This window comes from Pyxicephalus adspersus, chromosome 1 (genome assembly GCF_032062135.1).
Source record: "Pyxicephalus adspersus chromosome 1, UCB_Pads_2.0, whole genome shotgun sequence".
Taxonomy (NCBI): Eukaryota; Metazoa; Chordata; class Amphibia; order Anura; family Pyxicephalidae; genus Pyxicephalus; species Pyxicephalus adspersus.
In genome coordinates this window covers 168732889-168745061 of record NC_092858.1, presented here as the reverse complement: position 1 = coordinate 168745061, position 12173 = coordinate 168732889, and positions in this window count along the sequence as shown.

Here is a 12173-nt window from a genome sequence, read left to right as displayed (position 1 = left end):
CCCCCCCCAGGAAAGCTACGCAACAAAGCGTCTGCCTTGACGTTCTTAACCCCGGGGCGATAGGTGACAATGAAATTGAACCTGGTAAAAAACAATGACCATCTGGCTTGTCTTGGGTTCAGACGTTTAGCCAACTCCAAATATGCCAGATTTTTGTGATCAGTAATTACCGTAATAGGATGGATCGCTCCTTCCAACCAATGACGCCATTCCTCAAAAGCCAACTTAATGGCCAGCAACTCTCCTGGGGGTTCTGGTAGATCATAGACTTAATAACAGCGTGCAATGCCAAGCTGCAATATCTAAAGCTAGCAAAGTACTTTCTTGTATTAAAAGAGGAATAGACTGCAGAGATGGAGACATTATCCTGCCCCTGTACAAAGCATTGGTCAGACCGCATCTGGAATATGGAGTCCAGTTTTGGGCATCAGTTCACAAAAAGGTCATCCGATTGCCTCATGGAATCAGGAAGGAATTTTTCCCTCTATTGAAGCAAATTTTACCAGGGTTTTTTGCCTTCCTCTGGACCAACTATGTGTTATAGGGTCTTTTATCTGGGATATGTTTATTTCCCTAGTAGTTGAACGTGATGGACGTATGTCTTTTTTCAACCTAACCTACTATGTAACACCTGCAGAATCCATCTGAGGAATCTCGGCGTGCCTGGTCTCAGGCAGCCTTGATTCTAGACAATCACCTCCATACGCTGGCCAAACGCAAAGCAAAACATATTAAATATAAGTATTATCTTTGGGGAAATCAGACAGGTACGTTGCTGGCAAAACTGGCCACCCCTAATGGACCCAAAAGGGTAATACATGACCCAATACAAGGGGCCAAACAACACACTCAACCTGACATCCTAAAGGTCCTGGAACAGCACTTTTCCTCAGTATACTCAGCTCACCCCCCTGGCCAGGAGGCCAACTACCCTGTTTATCCACTTCACAACAGGAGGTTCTTAATGCCCCAATTGTACTCTCTGAAATCTAAGCAGTTATAGGTAAACTTCCTATGGGAAAAACCCCAGGGCCTGACGGCTTACCTGCTTAAATGTACAAACCCCTGGAACCAAATCTTTCCCCTCTACTAAGAGAGATTTTAATGGTATCCTCCTTGACCAGCTTTCATTTACTTCCTTCAATGAGGCCCACACCTCCCTCATTCCTAAACCCCTCAAAAAATCCAAATCACCTGCTTCTTACAGACCTATTGCTCTGTTAAACACAGATTACAAAAGTGATGAGAATTATGGCCAACCATCTTCATCCTTTTCTTCCCTTCTCACAGAACAGCAACTGGGTTTCGTTTGCAATAGGCATGTTTCCAAAGGAATCAGGTCAGCAATTGCACCACATTTCCTTATAATTATAATCATGTTTATTAAGCCTTGATGCGGAAAAAGCTTTTCAACAAGGTTAAATGGGCATATTTATTTGCTTTACTGGCACATAGGGAGTTTGGATCTAATTTTTCGAAATATGTCTAACACTGCAACCTCCCTGATAGTAAATAATCAGCTGTCCCAACCCTTATGTATGCAGGGAGGAACCCGCCAAGGCTGCCCTTTGTCTCCACTCCTTTTTAATATTGCCCTCAACCCCCTTTTACGCCTTCTCATATCCAACCCATAATTTGCGGGAATTACCTTTGGTAGCACCGAAATAAAACTCACAGCCTTTGCTGATGATGTTCTCCTTTTTATTTCTAATCCCATTGTAAGATTGTGGAAAATATTTAGTGTGTGACATTGTAGAAAATATATAGTGTGTGATATTGTAGAAAATATTAGGTTTGGATTTGCCCTTAAAGTTAACAAAAGAGTCTTTCTTCCTGAGTAAGATCTCTGTGCAAATTGAATCCATTCTAAAATGAACAAAGGATCCTCCTGTAAGATCCTTGTGGTAATCAAATCTATCCTTGAGGTTAGCAAAAGGGTCTTGTTCTCTCCTTTAACCCCCCTAGTGGTAATCCCAAGTGTGACTCGGGGTGGAAAAAACATGCAAAAAGCGGTAACCCCGAGTCACACTCAGGGTAACTTTGGGGATCCCCCTTACCTCAGCCCCGCGCTCCAGCGGCGATCAGACGATCACGCTGTGATGCCTGGGCACCTCGCCATCAGAGGCGTGGCCAGGCGGGAAAATTAAAAGCAGATTACCGAGTAATCTGCTTTTAAATGCTGCCCAGGTCCCCGCCACGCCGCTGCTCGCATTTGCAGTTAGATGCGATGCACCATGCAGGATTTACCGCTGGCATCACCCCCAGATTTTACTCCAGCTGCTCCCATCACCCATCAGATCAGCCTCCGGGTGATGTGAGCAGCTTCATTGGCTTCAGTGGAGTGAGCAGGACCCACTATTAGCCCTGAACTTGATCTGACCTTTTGATGGCTTATAAATCACTTCCTGAATGTATCATTTCATCACTTTGTCTTTGACCTTGATTGTTCCTGACTGATTGCTGGGGACCACATGGCATCCAAAAGGCATCTCGCCGGCTGTTTTAGAATTTGAAAGCAGCGATAGCAATTTCGAGTCCCTCGTGGAATTGAGCGATAGCGATTCACCGGGAAATTTGTCATCAGACAGAGAAAGTGAACTTAGCGACGATTCTGAACCTGAGGTCAGTGCTGTGCGCACATGGTGCTCCATTGACCTTGATGCGGACCAGGCAGCACCGCCAAGATTTCCATTCACCGACGCACCTGGGATCAAAATTGAGGCTGAATGCAACAACTCCCTGGCATATCTGAAGTTGTTTTTGACCGATGAAGTTATCGAAAAAATTGCAGGGACAAACAGGTAAGCCGCTCTTGTGTTTGCTAACTTTTTGAAATTTTTGGCTAAATTTTTATTTATGCAAACATGTATTCTCCTTTGTGTTTGCTAACTTTTGACATTTTTTTATGCCAACATGTATGCTGCTCTGTTTGCTACATTTTTAAAATTTTTGAAATTTTTTGCCAATTTTTTTTGTAAGCATGTATGCTGCTCTGGTTGCTAACTTTTTGAAATTTTTTTGCCAATTTTTTTTAAGCATGTATGCTGCTCTATGTTTGCTAACTTTTTAAATTTTTTTATGCAAACATAAATGCTGCTCTGCTAACATATTACTTGCAACCTTCACACTATAAAAGAACATATCCTAAAATACATTTTTTATTTTGTTTTATGCAGGTACGATGGACAACAACAAGGTGCTCCACACCTGAGGTTTGCAAGAAGCAGAAAGTGGAAACCTGTGACCAAGGATGACATTTTGGTTGTTTTTGGGCTTGGTGATCCTGCAGGGAGTTGTGGGCAAACCCGTGCAGAAGTGGTACTGGTCCAAGAATAAAATGATTGCCACTCCATTCTTTGGCTCAGTCATGCCAGAATACCGCTTTTCCCTCATCATGAAGTATCTGCACTTTGCAAACAATGAAGAATTTGATGAGACTACCCATCCTGCACCCAAACTGAAGAAAATTTGGTAAGTGTCTCAGATGATTCTACAAAATTTACAGCAAACCTATGTGCCAGAAAGAGATGTCAGCATTGACAAAAGTCTAATGGCTTACAAGGGGAGGCTCAGCTGGGTGCAGTACATTGCGTCAAAGAGGGCACGATTTGGCGTGAAGACCTATATGCTGTGCAAATTCTGTACTTATGAATTTATTAATATTGCAAAAGGACAACTGACACGCTGAGTCGCTGAAGGGAGCCACAACGACTCTGGCTAATCACGTGGACTTTACGCAGCAAATTGGACCAAGGCAAACCTACTCTACTTAAGTATTATTTCAACGTTTTCACCTTTTTTGCTGTTGCTTTAAGTTCTTTTTATAATTCGGTTATAGTTCTGTGATAGTTCTGGTCTAGTTCAGTTATTGTGCTTTGATTAGTCTATATTTTTCTGTATTTGTATAGGCACTGTTTTTGTATGCTTTTACTTTTAAAACCTTTAAAAAGTAAGCTGAATCTCTAAATGCTCTAACTGGAAAAAGTGTAACTTGAAAACCTGAAGCGCTACTATTAACCTGTAGCGCTACTACTACTAAACATTGAGTTGCAGTGGGTGACAGTAGCAGAAGCATAACTTCAGTTGTCAATGGGTAACGGTGCGTGCTTCTGTCTAAGCGCGTGATGGAAGTCTACCTTGTGATGGTGTGTTTGGCAAGGGTTAACAGAAGTGGTTTACCTTGCCCCCTTGACAAACCCCTTTTCGGCCTGCTGGCACGTGGACTGTGGCATAGACTGAAAAGTCTATGCACAAGGTTGCGGGCTAAGAGGGCGTTCGTCACACCCACCTCCTCTCTTCCCACCATAATGAACCTTCTGTCCTTCGCTGGCCCCTTGTCGGGATACTCAATTAATTTCAACAAATCAGTGGCCTTATACCTGTATCCTAAGCACAAACCAACCTGGCATAAGCGTTTTCCATTTTACTGGAAGACATCTTTTAGATACCTAGGAGGCCAGATTCCCAAAAGTCTAGCTCGTCTTTACGACCTCAACTTTTCGCCTGCCTTAACTACTATGCAGGCCTCTTTTAAGTTGTGGTCATCTCTTCCCCTCTCTTTTATGGGTCATGTATTCCTGATTAAAATGGTGACATTCCCTATATTCCTTCTGCAAGTACTCCCTATCTTTCTCACGCCCAAACAAATCCAGTATAAAAATGGATTATTAAGGCAATTCATCTGGGGTTGTAAGCACCCCAAAATCCGTCATGCACCAGTCCATATCAAATGGGGGCCTTAACTTGCCTAACATTATGCTATACAACGAGGCATCTCTGTTACGTATTCTCAAGGACTGGCTCCATTGCACCTCTTTTTACACTAATCTCTCCACTGATTTTGACCTCTTTACACCCCATTTCTCTAATGCACATCCATAAGGAGTTCATACCTGACCATGTTGAACGCAACCCATTGTTGTTTTCACAATGGCACCTCTGGCATACTGTCTGTAGTAGGACACTTCTTAAAGCCCATACATCTCTCTTTTTCCCCCTGATGTGGGCATACTTTCGGTAAGATCCTTTCTGAACCCCAAAACACGTAAACTTTACACCCTTTGTGAGTTGCAATCAGAATTTCCTAGAACTAGGCACAATTTATTTGCTCTCTTCCAGTCATGTCATTATAGTTCCACAGATGCTTCCCTTTCAGCCACAGACTGGCACAATCCCCTGGATGACATGCTGCTCTCCTCCCCGTTCCCTTCAAAAGCTATATCACAAATTTCTCACAGAAAATATACATTATGATACTCTAACCACAGGCCTGGTGGGTTGGCCCCAACATTTCCCATATTTGGACTCACCAACCTTGTTGCAAATGCGTTAAGTACGGTTCTTATAACTGGTGTTTATTCCTATTGCACTGTTGTTGTTAGGGACATATAATGTATATTATTGCCAATTTTGCACAATTGTGGTACACTATAAAATTCTCTCTTTTCTTTCTGGTATCTTTTTGCCAATGATTGCCTTTTACTGTATCTACTATGTTTTACCAGAGAACTGTTTAAACTCAATACAAATATTTTACAAAAAAAAAAAATTCACTTTGCTAGAAAATCAGTTTCTACCTCTTTACTACATCAACTTCAATACCAAAACAGTTTTAGGAAGTGTAACATCAAATCACAATCACGTCATTCAGCACTGGGCACATTATAATTGCCAGTTCTTTCTGAATCAAATGTACAGTGAATACACTTTCTTTATATTATTATGGTCAGGACTAACATTTCAGGACTGCACTGCTCATACACTCAGGGACACCCTGCTATACGTTCCAGTGGACAGGCCAAACTACTTCCTAGTTGGATGTGGCGGTCATTATTCCACTTAAACCCAAAGACCGAGATGCATGTCAGCACTGACTTGCTATAACACCAACTTTCACTCCGGCATTCATCACTTTTATACCAACATGCTTCCTCCGTACCTGTCTACCTAGGGGTCTGTCGCTGAAACTTGTACTGGGGGTCTGTTATAAGGGGGTCTATCAATCTATTACCTAGGAGTCTGTGACTGAAAGTTACATTGTGGGGGATATTTGCCACATTTTGGGCCCCTTAGCACCCAATGAGCATTGTTTGAATGCCGCAGCCTACCTTAGTATTGTTGCTGATAATGTCCATTGTTTATGACCGTAGTGTACCTAGCAAGGTGTACTGGGTGTATCTTTTACACCTCACTGGTTGGACCCCTGTTGCCTTCAAAGGCACTGTAATTGTGCATGCTATGGATTCAACAATCCGCAGGAATTTTGGTCCATTGAATTATTAGCATTAGCCTTAGCTTTGCCAGCTGCACATCCATGATGTGAACATGTTATACCACAGACTAAAGGTGCTCTATTGGAATAGAATCTGGTGACTGTGGATTCATTGGGTCCAGTAAACTCACTGTTAATTTCAACAAACAATTTTGTGACTATTTGAGTTTGGTGACATGGAGTGTTATCCTGGTTGAAGTAACTGGAGATACAAGTTGGATTTATTGCCCCAGCCTCTTGGGCTAAATTTTCTGGGCATACCAGTCCTTAAAAAAGCAGCCATTTAAAGTCTATGGCATTTATGGAATGTCATGATTTTCCAATTCCATTTATAATCCCTAACATTTTATTTTCTTTCCATGAGATTTAGGAGCTTGATTTATGGGTTGTTTTGATCATGACATGATGACACCATTCAAGTCAACAACAAAGAAAGCTGAAACCAAAACTTGTCAGCTCTCCTCTCCTTATTGCAGTCAATAGAATGGGAAAATCCAGCAGATGATAGTGACTCTTCTCCACCCCTATGCCTCCCGGTATCAAATCTCCCATCCAGCTCGCCTCTTTACTGCCAATAAGGTAATTTGTGTCCTCATCCAAATTGCCACCAATTCTCCCATGCCGTGGTGAAAGGAGGAGTCATTTTTGTGCTGAAGAAAGAGAAGAAATAGAGAAGAAAACCCAACCAGCAAGTGCTAAATCAAAGATGGCAGAATCAAAGTATTTAAGTAAAAACAACAAAAGTAAAAACATTATTGTAAAATTAAAACTTCTGACCTTTACATATCACATTCACAAGGTTTATAAATTAATGAAGTGACTAGGGTCACATCTACAATGACTATATTGGCATTAGAAAGTCTCAAATATAAATTAGTACTTTTTAGTGATGCAAAATGAAAATGGAGTTCCAGAAATGTTTGTTCAATTTGTACGCCTTAAAAAGCAGTGCCATTAACACACCACAAGGTGGCAGAATGGAGAATCAGAAGAACACTTTCTGTATTTCATGATTCTTTGTCATTTCTTGCAGACTTTTATCCATTTTTATGTAGACATTATATTCTTTCTACTAACAGTAGAACAGTAGAAAAAAAACCAATACTGATGGCACTCACAATGCTAACCAGTAAAAGGATGCAAAGGGTAATCCCATCATAGAAACCCATTTGCTCTTGAAGCTATTGCCTCCAGCTGTCCTAGCTGCTAGCTGCTGTCTCTATCACTAGCACCAGTCAGTATAATACTCACTACCTCTGCAAGAGATGAAAGGACTGATTGTATTGCCATGGTTTCTAGTAGATTTTGAAAATATTCTATATCTCTGGATTTTGACATGCAAATATTTCTGGCTTATTTTAATCAAAATCAGGTAAAGGTAAATTTTGGAAGTTCTGACACAATTACATTTGAAATTTTTGCTATAGGTTACCTAGTTATTAGGTTGAAAAAAGACATAAGTCCATAAAGTTCCACCAATAATTACATAGGTTTACTAGGAAAATAATTTGACTACTTTATTGCCCTCTGGTGGACATCTGTTGTACTTGCAATCTTAGTTAAAACACAATTAAGAAACAAAAAAGTTGCACAAAAAGCAGATGTTTTTATTGCCACCCACCAAATTAGTTATAAAGACCCTGAACATGACCAAAATTGCATGGCGGGTTAGGGGAAATGTTTTTGGATTTTGTAATCTATTCACAAAGACAGCAATTGGGGTTTAATTGTGTATTTCCCTTTCCTCCATTAATTTGGGTGGTAATACAATGTTTTGGGGTTTTTGCAATCAACTTAGAATTACAAGCTTTAAGATTAAAATGTGTCTGTCATTTGCAACCTCTATTTATTGTACAGTGCTGTGTAATATGTTTCTACTTTGTCAATAATCCTTAATATTAATAACTTGATTTTTTTAAATGCATATTCATGAAAACTCTGTGATAATAAAGTTCTCAGCTTTGCTTAATGTTAGACTTCAGTCTACCCCACCCTCTGGAATGTGGCTCCAAGCACCCACTACTACACCAGCAAATTGTATTTTGAAAAATACATTCTTTCTATTTTGCTTTTATCGGCTGATGATAAAATAAATGTATGTACAGTTGAGTAAAATTGATTGCACTGTTGCATTAAAAGGTCCTTTTGATGTCACACTTGGCATACAATAAACAGAAATCAATTGATCGATGTACATCAGGAGCTAAAGCACACATATGGATTGCATGATTTCTTACATTACTGTAACAAGGTGGTGATAAATGAAAAGGATAAATGTCATTCTACAGCCGGCCAATAACCCAACAACCCCTAGGTATGTCTCTCAGCTGGCTTGCACATCGACAATAATATTAATATTTTTTGTAATATTAATAATAATAAACAGTATTTATATAGTGCCAACATATTACGCAGTGCTGTACATTAAATTGAAGATATAGAAATGCTGGGTGGATCATTCATGTTTATGACAACCGCGAGAAATAGGGATCAAGAACAATTTTGATTAGGGACAATTTCTAACATAAGTCATTTACAGTGTATAATTATATAATTACATATTTATGTTGATAAAACATGTAAGTCTATGTTTAACCAATAGAAAGAAAATATTATAAAATAATACATTTGCATGATCTATTCAAAAATATGTAGAACTCATCCAGAGGAAAATAAAATAAACTCCTTAAGAATTGTAGTCCAATTTACTCCTACAAGGAAAAGAATTAGTTCAGATCCCCTAAGAATTTCTGTTATTTCCCAGAATAATCTCTATTCTGTTCATTTTGCAATATAGAAGTTTTCTTGACAATGCAATGAGCTTTATTGAACTAATTCTTGAAGGAACCTGTTCAACATTTTCACAGCTCTTAATATTTTACACTTTGCCTTCAAATCTTCAAGGTGCATTTTGGCTACGCTCAATCAAGACTTATTGTAGCTTTTTTTTTTGCAACACTCCCATACAAGCCACGTTTCTGGAACACTTGTGATATTGTTGTCACATGAATATAATGACCAATATTTGCCATAAATTCCCATAACTGATCCTAACCTGCCATATGGTTCTTGATGGCCTCTCTGTCCAGGTTCCTCTTCACTATCTATCCAACTTGGAGGAACATCCTGATCCAGGAAGGGTCCCAGTACTACCAAACACTTTCTACTTCCTAATTATAAACTTTACTGTGCTTATTAATATTGAAAAATACTTTGAAATGTTTTTGTATCCATCTCCTGACTTGTACCTGTTAAGGTCTTCATTGAGATTTTTCTTTCACCCATAGTTGATTGTTTTCTGATACACTACTAGGCATTGAGATGGTTCAGGTATCAGTGATTTTATGTTCAACTAATTAAAATGATTACAGGTGGAAGCTATTCAATGTAGCTTAGTGTGCAAAGGAGAAGGCAAATATATCTCATTTAGTTTACAGGTATTTTCTATTTTTTCAGGTGGTGGTGGGGTGTATTTCTACTATTAATGTTTAGTATTTGTCCCACCCCTAAGGTACGTTGTTTTGGTGTCACCCATGATTCTTCCCTCTCCTTTACCCCCATTTTCAGAACATTTCCAGGTCCCGTCACTTTCACCTTCGCAACATCTCCAAAATCCGCCCCTACCCTCCCCAGAGACCAACAAACTCCTTGTACACGCTCTTATCATCTCTCGTCTGGACTACTGTAACCTCCTCCTCTCTGGTATTCCACTAACCCGACTCTCTCCTCTACAATCTATTACACTGGGGAACGCATTTTTTGTTGAGTTATATCTTACACTTGTTTTTTATTATTTTGGGGTGGTGAATCCAGAAATGACACCCATTTTTTTGCTATCACATCCAGTTTTTTACGATACAGGGTACCCTCCATTTTTGTCATAAAATATGCATACAAAAAATAATGAAATAATAACTTGAATGTACTGTTTATTTAAATTTATTTTGATCATACAAGGGATTTATTGTTACTTTTTGACATTTATTTTTCAGTAAAACATTTGAAAATTGTTCGGGTAAGCGGTTAAGGTAAACATTTACGTTCATAGCTTTTCCTGGAGTGTTCAGTGTTAGGACAATCCCGCCGGATGGTCCAACAATAGTCAGTCATCATATGTACATCCCATCTACCCTGATACCATCCTTCCATGACCTTCAAATCTTGGTGGAATCGTTCACCTTGCTCATCACTGACTGCACCAAGGTTTTCTGGGAAGTTAGAAAGATGGCTATGCAGAAAATGCACCTTGATGCTCATATTGCAACTAAACATTTTGTAGCTCTCCAACAGTTTCTGGACAATTTCTGTGTAATTATTTGCTTGTGTGTTTCCAAGAAAGTCCTTGACAATGGCTTTGAATGATAACCAAGCATTCTTTTCGGCTTCTGACATTGTTCTGATAAAATGTTCATCTTTGATGAGCTGCCGAATCTGTGGACCATCAAACACACCGGCCTTTATTTTTTCAAATAACATGCTAGGAAGTGCCAAACAGTCTCCTTCAGTTGACAAAGCTTTAACAAATTGCTTCATCAGACCCAGTCACGTGCAGAGGTGGGAATATAATATTCTTTCTATCAACAAGTGGCCCATGTAGAATATTTGGATCACCTGGTTTTAGGTCAGATCTTGGAGGCCAATTCCTTTCCACCCAATGCCACTCACAAGCTCTGCTGTCTCACATGCACAGATAACAGGGATACTTGCGGTATCCGCGTTGCTGACCAAGAAGGAAGCATACCATTTTAAGGTCAACACACATGACCCAATTCCTCCATTAAACCAGGTATGTTATGGCAATACACAAAGCCACTGTCAATTCTAAAGTACTGCAGAAATGCAATTTCTCTGGTTCAAAAGTACGATACCTTCATTCCTTTTTAAGTAAGTTTTTCTTGAGTTAGTTAGTCTTGATGCTAGAAGTTCTGAAGCCTTCTTCGATAGTCAAAATTGTTCCCCAGTGTTATGAACGTTGCAACCATACTCTATCCCTCTCCTTTTCTTCTCTCCATGCAGTTCTCTTTATTGACTTCCATTTCACCTTAGAATCAAATTCAAGCTCCTGTGCTTTGCCTTCAAGTCCCTCCACAGTTTTTGTTCCACTTACCTTTCTGACCTTATAGAAAAATACTCCCCTAGCTGCTCCTTTTGCTCCTCCAATGGCCTACTAATGACTTCCTCACTCATAACCTCATCACACGCATGGCTCCAAGACTTTTCTTGAGCTGCCCCGACTCTCTGGGATGGTCTTCCTCATCCTATTCGGCTTGCTCCTACTTTCTGCTCCTTTAAAAGAGCCTTGAATTCCTATGTTTTCATATTTGCCTACCCATCTTCTTCTGTTCTAAACCCTTACTACTTCCCACCATTCCATATCCCCCTCCTATTGTGTGATACTTCCCTCACCTCTTAGATTGTAAGCTCTTCTGGGCAGGGTCCTCTCCTCCTCCTGTGTCACTGTCTGTATGTGTCTGTCATTTTGAACCCCTATTTATTGTACAGTGCTGCATATTATGTTGGCGCTATATAAATTATTATTATATATTATATTGTAGTAATTCTATAATAATAATAATTGTGATTTAGTACACAATTATTAGATCTACTACAGATTATATTTACATATATATACATTCACTAGGCAGTACACCCTACAAATAATAGAAACTATCCAAAAAAATTGGGTAGAAATTCATACAAAACAAAAAATATTGCAATTTAACATTAATCAATATGAACATTAAGGCCAGGATAGACCATCATAGAAGAACCTGGACGATCCAGCAAACCTACAATGGATTTCTTAAAAATCCTTTGATAATATTTGGCAAATGTTTTCAATCCTGGACCAGATCCATTCCAAGTTTTTATGTAACCCAGGTCCTACCATGATAGAGTATCT